The sequence below is a fragment of the Ursus arctos genome, unplaced genomic scaffold (assembly GCF_023065955.2).
Source record: "Ursus arctos isolate Adak ecotype North America unplaced genomic scaffold, UrsArc2.0 scaffold_17, whole genome shotgun sequence".
Classification (NCBI taxonomy): Eukaryota; Metazoa; Chordata; class Mammalia; order Carnivora; family Ursidae; genus Ursus; species Ursus arctos.
Window position 1 is genome coordinate 26590429 of NW_026622841.1, and position 13965 is coordinate 26604393.

The 13965-nt window shown below is 48.5% G+C and overlaps 2 protein-coding genes across 7 annotated transcripts in view; both read right to left on the bottom strand.

Moving 5' to 3' along the window:
* Positions 1-5327, bottom strand: part of ARK2N (arkadia (RNF111) N-terminal like PKA signaling regulator 2N) — a 78105-nt gene extending 72778 nt beyond the window's left edge. For 2 of the 6 annotated variants that reach the window (XM_044382981.3, XM_044382982.3), the window contains exon 1: positions 4544-4840. The gene's annotated coding sequence lies outside the window, so the exon portion shown is untranslated. Of the gene's footprint in view, positions 1-4543; positions 4841-5155 lie in introns of those variants that run through there. The other 4 variants (XM_048218533.2, XM_026496244.4, XM_026496243.4 and 1 more) reach the window with 4 other exon arrangements.
* HAUS1 (HAUS augmin like complex subunit 1) overlaps positions 5261-13965 on the bottom strand; it is a 43990-nt gene continuing 35285 nt past the window's right edge. Inside the window, exon 10 of the mRNA XM_057313112.1 lies at positions 5261-5346. The gene's annotated coding sequence lies outside the window, so the exon portion shown is untranslated. The remainder of the gene's footprint in view (positions 5347-13965) is intronic.

The window sequence follows — 13965 nt, forward strand, 5'->3', positions numbered from 1 at the left end:
TGAAAACTTAAAATTCTAGATTACCTAAGCGCAAGCCTAGTTTATCCACATTCTTAGGAATGAGTGCTCTGAGTTTTAAAAGATTTAATTTTGTTGCTCTTTGAACAATCAAAACTAATTTACTAATACATGGACTTGAATTCCAGGCAGAGGAAAAAGTATTTTATAAATGAACTCAGTACAAACAAGAACACTCAAGTCTCCAATCATTTTCTTTCACACTTAGAGACCTATTTAAGAAAAATGTCATATGGGGGGGGGTTGTCATTCTCCAATACCTTATTTAAAATGATTTTATAAAGACTAACTCCATACTATACTTTGCTATACAGTGCTTTTTATGCTAGACCCTACTTTTCTTCACATTTTAGGGCAGGAAAGAAACTTAGAGGTCATCTGGTTCACTAGATTTGGGTACCTTACAAAGAAATTGTTTCTTTCATCTTTCTACCTGTCCCCACCTGGCACCTAAGTACTCAGTAAATGGGCTTCTGATTTAACCAGGTATAAACACTCCCACATACAAATAAGTCAGTTCCGGGGTAGGTTTCTACTTTTAATTAATCTAAAGATGAAATACCTATCCAAGTAGTTTTAAAATTGAATCAAGTCAAATTAATAACTTTGGGGTTTATAACATCTTTCTTTCAGCTACTAAGTGACAGAATCGGAGGTTCTTGTTTTGAATAAAGACATGAAAAAGAACAGAAACAAAACTCAAAATGAACACTATAAAGCCACAAATCCTAAACAGGACAATCATCAAATCTGAGTCATAGTGGTTACTTTATGTTATTTTTAAATCACATTCACTATTATCATCTGCTACTAATATGTTACGAAAAATATGTATAATATATTTAACACACATTTCCTCCCTTAGCCCAGATGTATCAAAGGAATATAAAATACTTCTTAGTTTCACCCTGCTCCTTCCTTTTACCACAAGGACCTGTAGGCTGAGTGTGAAAACTGAACATCAATCCCACTTGTGCTGAGAAGCTGCCCACACAGAAGCAGAAAACACTGTTTATTTCCCTTATCTATTATGAGCCCTGAAAGAGTTAAGGAATGTAGGTGCAATTAAAGATAAACCCTAAAAGGATTTAGAAAAGTTTCACAACAATCAAATTTAAATTTAAGACTGGAATTAAAAAACTAAAGAAAAATAACTATCAAATTAGTCTGACAAATAAGAATCAACCCAAAATAAAAAATGAAAAGCGGTGGGGCGCATGGGTGACTCGTTCGATTGAGTGTCTGACTCTTGATTTAGGCTCAGGTCATGATCTCAGGGTCCTAGGATTAAGCCCAGCGTTAGGCTCCACACTGAGTATGGAGGCTGCTTAAGATTCTCTCTCTCCCCTTCTCCCTCTGCCCTTCGCTCGCTTGCTCACTCGCTTGCTCCCTCTAAAATAGTAATATTAATAATAATAATAATAATAAAATTAAACCAGTAACATTTCTACTCATTGAACATAAGGATGAAGAAAATCTTTCAAAAGGAATGCCTATCACATCTTCATATTCCACCTGAGCTTTTTTCCCCTAAAAGAAGAAAATAACACTTTAGCAGACTAAGGTACCTTCACATCTATCCCTCTGTAAACTCAAGGCAATGGCCACACTTAACCAGTCAGGATTAATACTCATTACTTGGGGAAAGCTGTTGCCTAGCCTAGAATGCCTACCTAAAAAACTCATCTCAAACTCAGGTTTAAATGTTTAAGTTCTTTTAGCATCAGGACCTTGTCAGTCCTATTCACCAGTATTATCTCTAGCAACTAGAGCACTGGTGGCACACAGTAAGCAATCACTAAATTAGTGTTGTGAGAATAAAGAGGTTCCACCTGAATGTGTTGTCCTCTGTTTTCTCAGTTTTCAATAGCTCTTCCCCAATTATTAATATGTCTATGTCATTTTTACTACAGCTATCCAAGAAAATTTATTTAGCCCCAGGTTCTTTCCTAAATTAATAGAGAATACCATAATCAGTATAGTTCAAAAGAAAACACATTAACAGCACATTTTGAGGGGCACCTGGCTGGCTCAATCCAAAGGGCATGTGACTCAATCTCGGGATCATGAGTTTGAGCCCCACGTTGGGTGTAACATTTACTTAAAAAATAAAAATTTTAAAAGTAGAACATTTAATCTTTTACAGGGTTTCTCAAGTACTGTCGATTGTAAGCATATAAACATGAATATACATTTGTTTTCACATCCCTAGTTACATACAGGAAAATTGGGAAAGTCTAAGATGATTAGCCAAAATTACAAACATACAGTTTGGGTCTCTAGTATATACCAATTCCAAACTTTAAAAAGAAAGAACAAAACCATTCTAATTGCACATACATCAAGTTTACTCATGCAGATGTCAGAACAAAACCATAGGATTGAAGATCCCAGCAAAACAACTCCTTGAAAAATGAGTTTACAAGTTACACAAGCTAGAAGTTACTAGTCAAATAGTAAGGAGACTTAAAGTACCAATGTCACTTATAAAATAACATACACTCAGCACTCAGTTCCAACAAAACTGCACTAAAATTTAAGCTGAATTTATCTTTAATATACAGATCCTGGATTAATCATGAAGAGTGTAAGACAAAGAGCATTAGGATACTTTCATAAATGCATTTAAGAGTAATATAAACTAAATTAGTAATGTAACAACTACACTGTGAAGGTAATATGAAGCTAGCACTGGGGAAAGCTTCCAACTCCACTCCTTTTTCACAAAAAGGAGTCAGAAAAAATGTTGTCACTAAGAAATCATTTAGCTGATGCTTTAGGTATAATTACCTTGAAGTTTCTCTCTGCCTTTCATGTTGTAATACACTTGTATTGAAGTTTATACCTACAAAATGTTAACATTATGAAAACTTAATATGGTTTGAGGTTTTAAGAGTACAGTGACACTAAAAAGCACTCTAATTTAAAAATGGCTAAAAATATTTTTATTTCTCAATGGAACTCATGAAATTTCACTAAGATTCTTTTTAAAGCAGCATAGGTCATTGCAGTAAACTCCATCTTTGTTTCCTGAATTAAAATTTAACTCAATTTTATATTTACTGAGCACCTACTGTGCACAAAGCACTAAACTAAGCATTGTATCGGCCAGATTAGACAGCCAAAATATTACACTTCCCACTAACAAACGGTTAGCATTGTGACTCCTCAGGACATCAGGTAATAACTATCAATTGTAGGCCTCTAAAAATGCTTGTTAAACCAAAAGGCAATGCTCTTACTGGAGGAATCCAGATTGTCTGGATCAGCAAAACTACATTAGAAAGTTAATAGCCTCCATCCTTAAAATATCCCAAGAGAAGAAAGGGAGTGATTCAAACTGTTAGCATGTGCCCAACGACACTACACAATAATAGCCTAAGCAAAACTGCCAGATGTATTGTAATTAAGAGGTCCAACCTTGACAAAGCATCATCAGTGGGATTTTCATCCTACTGGGTGGATGGATTCAGAAAGCAAAAGCTCAGTCAAGAAATGAAAAGCAGATCTAAGCATAAACTGCTCAGGCGGTTCGATCTGGAAGAACAAGTAGAGAGAGGTTCATTCCTTCAACCTGCGAGCCTCTATTCTGCGACAGCGGAGAGGAGGACTTAAAAGAACGGATGACCTGCGGTTTCTCGTGGGGGCTGCGGCCCCAACAATAAACTGAGGTCGGTGCCAAAAGAAAGAAATTACGAAGCACGAAGTGCTACTTGGGGAGAAGTGAAAACTCCCCAAGAAGAGTCAAAGAAGACAATGATCTTTAATTGGGGCCCGTCAGTTTACATCTGCGCCGATTTTCGACATAAAGTTGACAAACTCTCCAGAAGAGGCAATTTTGGAGACTGACACATCCCTCCCCATCAACTGGCGGCGTCTGCCGACCGAAGGTAGTAGAAGCGCCAAGAGGCAGGCGGCGCCAGCCAAAGGAAGCCTTTTCTCCCTCTTCCTAGGCCACAGCAACCGCGGCGCTAGGGCGCCCGCCCGTGCTCCCGGGAGCAGGGGCAGGTGTCGGCGCCAGATCCCAGCTCGCGGAGCTGGCAGAGTTGGCAGGGCTACCGCCGCCGCTTCTCCCACGGGCCGGGGCGCCGGAAAGTTGCGTGAAGATAACTCCGGGGCCGAAAAACCGCTCCCCTGCACGGCCCGCGGGCGGCGGCACCTCCAGCCTCCTCAGCCCCCGAGGAGAGAGACCCGTGCGGCCCGGGGAAGGGGAGAGGGAGCTCCGCCCGCCAGCTCGGCCGCGCCGGGAGGACCTGAGGGTCAACGGCGGGCGGACGAACAAGGCGTCCAGGGATTCCGCTCCTGTCGGGAGCCCCCACCCGGGCCGTGCCTCCCGCCAAGTCCGGGCGAGAACACTCTGCGCCCGCCGGCCGGGCCCGTCACGACCCCGGCGCCCGGGCGCCGCAGAGCCCACACCCGCGGCCCGCGCCCCTCCGACCCAAACCCGACCCCTCCCCGGGACGCAGCCTGGTCCCACCGCTTGACCGACAGCCGGGCCCCAGCCCTGCGCACCTTCCCGGCTCACCTGCGCTCCGCGGCAGCTCTGCACCTCCTCGCTCGCTCCGCGCGCCCCGTCGGGGCACGCACCGACCCCCCGGCTGGGACTCCCCCGGCCGCGGTGACTCGGGACGCGACGGCCACCGCCGCCTTCTCCTCCTCAGCACAAGCCCCGGCGGCGAGCAGAGGGTCGCGGTCAAAGCCCCGCCGCGGCTAAAGCGAATCTCGCCACCTCCACAGCCTCCACCACCAAGTCCCTTCACTCGTCCGCGCCGCCCGGAGAAAATGTCACCAGAGGCCGTTCCGCTCGGCGCCTCACTTCCGCCCGGAACCACAGAGCCCGCACGGGTCGGCTAGAGCGGCCGCTGCGGCGGCACCCTCCAGGGACTGGAGCGGGAAGCCGAGGGAAAGCCAGAGAGCGCCATCTGGCGGAAGGGAATAGGCGCTCCTCCCGCTGCAGAGCGCCGGGGGCGCAGGCACCAGCTTCCCGGGCTTCTTTCCCGCGCTCCATCCATCTGATCAGGCAGCTCCCTTCCAGAAATGTCCTTCCCAGAGGGTCGGAAATCAGTCAATGCAAGCCAAGGATAATGCCCTAAGAGAAGGACAACACTCCCTTTTCCGTGCGCTTCTCAGTACTCACCCCTTCTGAAGCCTTCCCGAATGAAGCTCGTAGTGTCTGAATCCTTGAGTGACTCCAGCAGGGACTCCGTTCTCTTCTCTCCCCACTTTTTCACGGATGCCGACAGCTCGGCTCGAGGAGACTGGGCTGTGATCCTCTTTCGCAGTGGCATCAACATCCCGTTCAAGTTTCTGGTTGGGAACCTTGCAGGCCTGGAAGATAGACCGCCACCTGCTGGTGACACAGGGTCAGCCGGGGAGAGCCCGCTCCGCCCCTGCTAGCGTTGCAGACGCCCCAAATTCCACCTCTGCAGAGTCACTCCTCTCATTTGCACTTCACCGTGGGAAGGGTGACGCCCCGGGGTACTCTGAGTTTTCGAGGCCCTTCCTTCAGGTCTGTGATTGAAAGAAACATGCTGTACGCGGGACCTGGAGGAAAGGGGAAGTGGGCGCCGGCCATCTGGCTGATACAAGGCTCAGGACATACGGAGAACAAAACGCAGCTCTAGATCTAGCCAAGGGCCGGCCCTCCCAAAGTCAGGGTTTCGAGAAGTAAAGGAATAAATAAAAGCTTGAGAAGAAAATGTAAAAGGTCTTTACTTTTTCAGGAGAGGAGCCATGCTGGCACCTGGAGTGACACTACCCAGGAGGAGATTATGGAAATCCGCTGGCCCCAAGTTCCCCTTAACATCAGTCTCCCCTTTAGATCACACGCTTCAGCTCCCCCAGTTCACTCACTTATGCTGACTGCCCACAAGCATGGGAATTTTCCATCCATGATTAAACGAATAAATTGATAAAATAATTTTATATTAATAGCTAACTTTTTTTGAATGCCCACTATGTGCCAGGCATTGTAGCATGTGTTTAAATGGATTCATTCATTTAATCCGCATAACAACCATATAAGCTCGGTACCATTACCAGCCCCAGGTGAGAAAAATGGAAACTGAGGCCCAGAATGGTTAAAGTGACCCACCCAAGGTCACACATCAGTAAATGGCAGGACTCCAACACAAACAGTCCAACTCTAGGGCTTGCTCTCCCAACCTCTACCACCACCTACCACTCTGAGACTCACTGAGAACATACCGGGTGCCGGAGGAACATTCTGTGTGTATTGAACTCACTTGTTCATCCCTTTGTTCATTTATTTCCCTGCTACCTTAGTCCTCAAGGAATTTGAGAAGTTGTGGGGCAGTGATAAGAGCCCAAGCTCTTTCAGAAGAAAAAGAGAAAATTTCACTACAAAACTCACACCTGTCAGTCTTGAAGTGAAAGAATAAATGTGGACTAATACCTTTGGTTTTAAAACAACTCCTTGGCGATCTTATCTCATCAATGCTGTAGAGATACTGAACTGTCTCCCAGAATCTCACGTTGGTCACATGCTCAGCTCTCCAAGCTCCTGAAATCCCATCTCCATAAAACCAGCCCAACCCCCTTCCCCCCATCTACATCACTAGCAACCCCCTCCATCCCATTGTCTCTACCAGAAATTGATCACGATCCCTTTGTTCACAGACACCGTCCTACAAACACGTCCATCCCTTAACCTACCTGCAGTGTTACTACTGAATCGTAGCAGTGGTTCTCCTCTCAACTTCGGTCCTAAGTCTTGGAGGCCAAAGCCAGACCTGTCTGAATCACTCTCTGGCATCCTTGCTTACACCTGGTGTACTACCAGCGCTGGGGCTGGGCCTGCAGCAGGTGCCTGATAGAAACCGTGGCCTGAGCAGTAAGTAGCATCAGAGTGTGGCTGGCCTTTGCTTTGACTATAGCCCCTTCTCTCCTGACCAAGCAGGTTACTTCTGCCATTTCCTCCTGTAAGGTGGATGTTACTATTAGGACCACTCTTTAGGTGAGGAAAATGGGAGATCGGAGAGACAGAACTCTTATCTGTGGGCTCAGGACTGTCCCTCTCTTTCTTCTCAGATTGCTAAGAACCAGGCTACCCCTACCTCAGCGTAACCACCCACCCCTCTACCCTCCCACCCCAGCATGACCAGCATTCACTACGATCTCCCAGTACGTGCTATGAGGGGACGTGTTGAGCCTCTGCACTGCACTGGCCACAGAACCCCAGACAAGTCACCGCTTCCAGAGTTAACACTACCCGCTTTGCCTCAGAGCATTAGTCCACAGAATTAAATTATGTCCTCCATGTGGAAGGTCATCCAGAACAGTCTAAGGATTCCTAGCAGCAGAGGGTCACATGGTCATCAGCACTAGGGGCTCTGGAATCTGACGGATCTGAATTTGGAACAGTTCTGCCTCCCTCTAGCAGTGACCCCCTGGGCAGTTCGGTAACCCTGCCAAACATAAGGGTCCTCACCTGTTCAACACAGGTAACTGCTGACACTACCTGGCAGGCTCTTGTAAAGGCTCAGAGTGAAGTGACGTATATGTAAAGCTGTCAGCACAATCCTTGGCTCAGAGAGAACATTCCATATACAGGGCCTTGTTCTGATGGCAACCCTCCAGGCAAGCACCTCCCTCAGGCACCCAGACTCACGCTGGTTAAGTACAGTGATGCAGCCAGCTCAACTCCCAAGTTCATCTGGAACCAGAATGGAACAGGGCAGAAGAGGCCATGAAAGTGGAGCCAGTCGTGGCTGAGGGTGGCTCAGAGGGGACACCTCCCTTAGCATCCCTGTGCTCTGGGGTGGCTGAGTGAGGTTTCTCTGTCTTCGGCTCCCTGTCCCTCTTTCCAATCAGGTGGCCCCCATGCCATCCCCGCTATATGGCAAGTCATGACTTGTATTAAAACATGGAAATAAATGCAACGGACAGTTTCAAATTTTCAGCAAGGGTGTGTTGTCCTCTCATTTTTCAATGTAAGGAACAGCTCTGTATGACGCAGGACTCGACCTTGTGTGACCTCCAGGGTGGGAGGAGCGAGGGGTTCCTCGGACATGCCGTCCGACTAGCATCCCACTGCCCACCTCCGGTTGTTTGTTCCCTTCGTAAGATCTGCTCTCCTGCGTACCCTCCTCACCCGCCTGACTCACTGGAGAGCGCAGCGGGGCACTGTTCTGTGGCTGACACGAGAACGCGGGTGTGAATGGAGGAAGTCCGTCTGTGCATCTAGCTGGGGAGACACAGAAACCCGACGGGATGTCAGGACAAGGAAGTGGTGCCAGATGCCAAGTGGGTGAGAGGCTGGGAGGAGGTAGGCCTGCAGTTGAGCGCAGTGAGGGCTGCCTCGGGGAAGGCCTGGAGCCTGCCTGACTGTTGTTACAAAGGAGGGAGACAGGCAACGCCCTGAGGGCAGAGCTCATGCCTCCTTCCTCTGAGCTCCCTTGGTGTCCAGCACAGAGCACGGCAGACAGGGCGATCCAATAAATGTTTGCGACTGATGGAAAAATATGCAGAGAAGCTGACCTTGGGGAAAAGGGGGCAATAGGTGGAAAAGCCCCTGGGATGTTCAGAGGACGACAACCCTGGGGCCAAGCTGCCTGTGGCTGGACAGCAGAGGAATGAGGAGATGGATGGCCGGAAGGGAGGTGGGGGGCTGCAGGTGAGCGAAGGGAGTCTGGGCTGTGTTCCTTCAGCGCTAATAGCGAAGCAGGGTGTGACGTCTCCCCCTCTGCTGAGTGTTCTGATCAAGACCTCAGACAGTAGATCCTCCCAGCCCGCAAATAGCCCGGCAAGGAATTGACCCCGCATGGACCACACCAGGGGGTAGGGAGAGCTCTGGGAGGGGGAAGGCTCAATCTGGTTGCTGTTGAAGGCGAAGGATGGAAAGCCTTAGGAAAGAAGGGAAGGGCTTGCAGCCCCAGGGAACCTTCCTTGTTGGGGGTGGATAGGATAGTTCCGAAGACACACTGGAATTGGAAAGAAAAGATTCAAGGGCTTCAGAGCCACAGAAACACCAGCCTTATGGAGAAGGTCCCCAGTCCCCCACTTTCCCCTTTCCAGCTCTGAAAACTGTGATATTTAAGTAAGAACAACATCAGGGAATCTGGGGCATAATTAAAACTGTGGTCTTTGTCCTCAGTTCCTGGCACAGGGCTCCTAAAAGGCTTGGAATTTCAAGTGATAAGAGTGCCTTTTGTCATTCTTAGGAAAGCCCTTTCAACCACACCTGAGCTTATACTAATGAGGGTTCTCTGGGTGGGCCCACAGGTAGCTTCAGGATGGGGGCTGTTTGCTGGAGAAGTCCTCCTGGGAGGAGCACGCTGGACCGGTCAGCCCCACCCCCACTCTGGGCTGGGGAGAAGGGCTGGAGCTTGAGTCCAGTCACCAACGGCCACTGATTTAATTAGTCATGACTAATCTGTATGAAACATCAATAAAACCCCCTGAACGATAGGGTTCACGGAGACCACATGCTGGTGAGCACATTGAGAGGCTGGGTGGGTGGCGCTCTCGGGGAGGGTGTGGAAGCTCTGCGCCAACCTCCAACCCCCTTCCACCATGTTTCTTTGCCATTTGGCTGTTCCTGAGTTGCATCCTTTGAAGTAAGCCAATAATCCTAGGTAACATACTCTCCTGAGTTCTGTGAGACATTTAGTGAATTATCGAACTTAGGGGAGAGTTGTAGGAAACCCCAAATCTATAGTCTGCCAGGCATAAGTGTGGGTAGCCTGGGGACTCCTCCTGCTCCTGGCATCTTAAGTGGGAGCACTCTTCTGGGGTCTGCACTAACTCAGGGAAATTCATGTCAGAATGGACCTGAATCGTTGGAACGCGCAACTGTAGTCAGAGAATTGGTGTGATGGTAAAAACTTCGACTGAAAATTAACATACTTGGTTTTAAATAAATGTTATGTTAAGCAAGACCAGTCCTACTAAATTTCTCCTTAGACTCCTCACCTCCCTGCCCTGTGGTGTCTCCACCTTTTCACTGGCGGTCAATGCTGTCGGCGCCCAACCCCTGGGGAGGTAGAGTGCCTTGACGCTTTGCCTCTCCCAGTGGTACTGAAACAGAAAGGAGTGCCTTTGAGGAGGAATTCACCTTTCCTGGTGATATTTCAGGTACCAAATCCTGTGTAGAGATGGTCCCAAAGTTCCTCATTTGCACCTACTAAGTGGCCACCTCCTCTATTTGTGTCTTAGGAGAGCCCACCAAAGTTTGCCTGCATGCCCCTCGATTTCATTTAAAAGACAGCTATTGAAAGCCTACCCAGTAAAAGTAAGGCACACTGTGTTGGGCCCTTGGCATGTGGTATCTCATTCATCCTCCCCACAGTCAGCAAGGGCAAGGCAGGTTTTACAGAAGAGGAAACTGAGGCTCAGAGAAGACAGTGTGCTCGAGCAAGGTCCCATGAGATGAAGGGGCAGAGCCAGGCTTCCTGGAAAAGAACACCTCTTGCCTCCTTCTAGAACACTGCTATCTGTCTGGTAACAGGGCTCAATCTAGAAACAAATCACAGTAGTTCATAGGTGGGACTCGGCGATCCCCAAAGCAGGGGAAGGACTTGTGGGAGGAAGAAATGAATGCCCAAGAGCAAGAAAGACTTCGTAGAAGAGGAAGTTTTCGACTAGGGCGTTGGAGAAAGCAGGGTTTCCAAGAACAGAAATGAGAAGAAGGGTATGCCAGGCAAAGTCCGGCTTGCGGAAAGGCTGGGCTCCCAAAGTACAAGCACAGCCAGACAGCCCGGAAGAGGTATATTTCTTGTACAAGTGATGTATGGAGTGCTGTGCTTTGGGCCCTCTTCCCCCACCCCTCCAGTTTTGTTTTAAGCTCTTTGCTGATGAATGCCAACAACACAAGTGTGTTTGGAGTTTACCTAGAATACTTCATAACGATTTCGTTAGCTCGTCTAGTCAGGAAAGGTAGCAAGAGCAGACACTGTTAACATTTAGCAGAGAGTGGCGCCTGGGTGGCTCAGTCGGTTAAGCGCCTGTCTTCGGCTTAGGTCATGATCCCGGGGTCCTGGCCCCGCATGGGGCTCCCTGCTCAGTAGGGAGTCTGCTTCTCCCTCTGCCCCTCCCCCTGCTCATGCTCTCACTCTCTCTCTCTCAGATAAATAAATAAAATCTTTAAAAAAAAAACCATTTTGCCGAGATTATATGACTGATACAAGGAAATGTTGAATAAATACTTACTGGATGGATGAATGAATGAATGAATGAATGGACTTGCCCAAGGTCACCAGCACTGAACAGGAGAGTCAGGGCCAAACCCAGCTCTGCTGCCCCTACATCCCAGACTCTTCACTACCGTGCATATCTGGGGGACTTAGCAATGCCATTGTGTGTGTGTGAGTGTGTGTGTATGTGTTGGGGGGGTGGGAATTAGACTCATTATTGTGTTTTATAATGTGCTGATCATTTGAAAAAGGCTCCAGCCTGAGAACAATACAAGCATTCATTAAAGTACTTCAATAGACTGACAGCAGCAACAATAACCTAAAATTAAAGGAAGGAGGGTCGTCTCTCATGTGACTCCTCTCTTGAGGAGTGAGTGCAGAGGCACCAGGCTTTGGGAAACAGGATGGGGCCCCTGGGAAAAAGACAAAGCAGGGATTTACAGAACCCGTGTGGGGGCAGCAGGCTGGGGGGGCCCTCGCGAGCAAGGCCAGGGAACACCAGGCAGCTTCCAAAGGCCTCCCTCCTCTAGAGTTCCTGTCATTTACTGAAAACCAGGAGAAACCATCAGGCCGAGAAGGGGGCCTTAGAGGCAGCCCTTTTATTTTGCAGAAATAATGTTTTTGTTTGGCTAGTTTTGCTTGTTTGGAGAAATATGTCCCTTAGAGCACCCAGTAGAGCTGCTCTAGCTTTTTAATCCTGCGGTGGTTTTTGCTGTGAGTCGTTCAAATCACCAGAAGGGCAAAAGACCAGCTAACTGATGGGGAGGACTCACAGACTGATGTGTGTGTGCAAAGCTGGCTCCATTCTGTCACCCAAGAGAAGACCCACGTATGCACTGTGGGTCAGTCTGGGGGATGTATGAAATGTATAATGCCCAGTCTCTGCCCTCAGAGAACTAAGAACTTGTTCATGGGAGGTCACTTTGGCCTTACCTAAGGCAAAATTGTAAAATCACTTTCTCTTTGGTGTGTCTGTGCTCACTACATCTAGGACCCTCCTTGACCCAGTCAGTGCTGCCACTGTCACCACTCAAGCCCCCAGGACTTTAGCCTTCTTTGCCTCTCTCTTCCCCACCTCTGACAACCAAAACATCCTGGCCTAGGACTCAATCTCTAAGCTTCTAGTCTTCACATCTTAACAACAATTAATTAAGGAAGCCAATTCTTACTAGAGTGATAGCTGACTAACACGTGATGTCTCCCAGGCGATGGCATTTTGTCAAACTAAAATAAAGGCTTCTCCAGAAGCCATCCAGGAATGACATAAAAGATAGGAATCACAGATGGCAAGGCAGGTCAGCTGGGAGGAGGGAGGTATTTTTGGTTAACCAGGTTTTTCAGAATTCTTGAATCACAACAATCTGACAGCCTAGGAGGGCCAGTCTAACACACAGTCTAACACACACATGTATACAGTAACTATACATTCTTACTGAGCCCCAACCCCAACCGTTTCGCAGTTCTGGTGTACTGGGAACCAAGAAACTCTGGAATTTACTATTAAAGAAGACAAGAATAACTCAAAGGAAAAGAACATTAAGAAGACAGTTGAGAAGGGCGCCTGGGTGGCTCAGTCGGTTAAGTGTCTGCCTTTGGCTCAGGTCCTGATCCCAGGGTCCTGGGATTGAGCCCCACCTGGGCTCCCTGCTCAGCAGGGAGCCTGCTTCTCCCTCTCTCTCTGCTTGCTGCTCCCCCTGCTTGTGCTCTCTCTCTTTCTGTCAGATAAATAAATAAATAAAATCTAAAAAAAAAAAAAAAAAAGAGGACAGTTGAGAGATCAATCTGGGCTATTGATTATTAGTAGTATGATAATACATCAGAGAAGGAAAGGTCAGTGCTGTGTGGGAAGAGTCCTACTCTATGGGAGGAGCCTGGGTCTACAGTGCAGATAGAATACAAATATGGAATGTTCCAGGCCTTTCTAAACTTCAGAAGCTTCAAGAGCTTATCTCATCAAATCTGCCCGACACTGAGGGTTTGGAGTAGGGGTGGCAACCATGCCCCAAACTGGATTTCCCATCGCCACAAGGACTGAAGGAAGCTCGCTTCCATTTCGGCAGGTCATGGTCATGACCCTTTAGTATAATCATATGCCATCAGTCTGCCTCTTGGGAGAGGTGTGTTTTCAGCCAGAACCCCTAAGTCAACGTTGTTGAACTAGAAGAGCCAGAAACACTGAGACAGTGTAACTTCCTGGAAGGCCCAAAAGAGGTTGCTCCTGGCTACCAGAGCGTGGGGACATACCGTCACTGCCAAGGCTCCCCTGTGCCTGCCAGAGTCTGGTAGCAGACAAGGCGATGACACTGAGGGCTCACCCCAGCCGGTTCTAGGAGCTCTGCGGAGGGTCCCCAGCAGCCACTGTGCTGCCTCTGCTGGGCTTGTCACTCTCCCCCAAACAGGAACTATTCGTGTTCATCTTGTCCACCCCAGCCCGTGGCACCCGCCCTCTTTCCCTTCCTCTCTCTCCATTCTTTTGCTGCATCTTCTGTTCAGCCTCTGCTCCTGCGCTGTGCCCTGGCTGCCTGTGTGCCAACGTCACCTGCCCTGGGGCCTCCCTTCTGCGGCAGACCATCGACTCTGGAGGAACCTGGAAGAAGTAATCAACAGCTCACAGGGTGACACTCAGCCGGCAGAGGCCAGAGCTAGTGGACCAATGACCCTCCTTCTTTCCCTCAGGTGGACAACTCTGTGGCCCCTGCTGTAGTGCTCCTCAGAGGCAACCAGCAGGACCATGTCCCACTCAGCCTCCACGGAGACCAGAGTGGTAGCATTCCCCCCGGAATGGCTCTCCCTC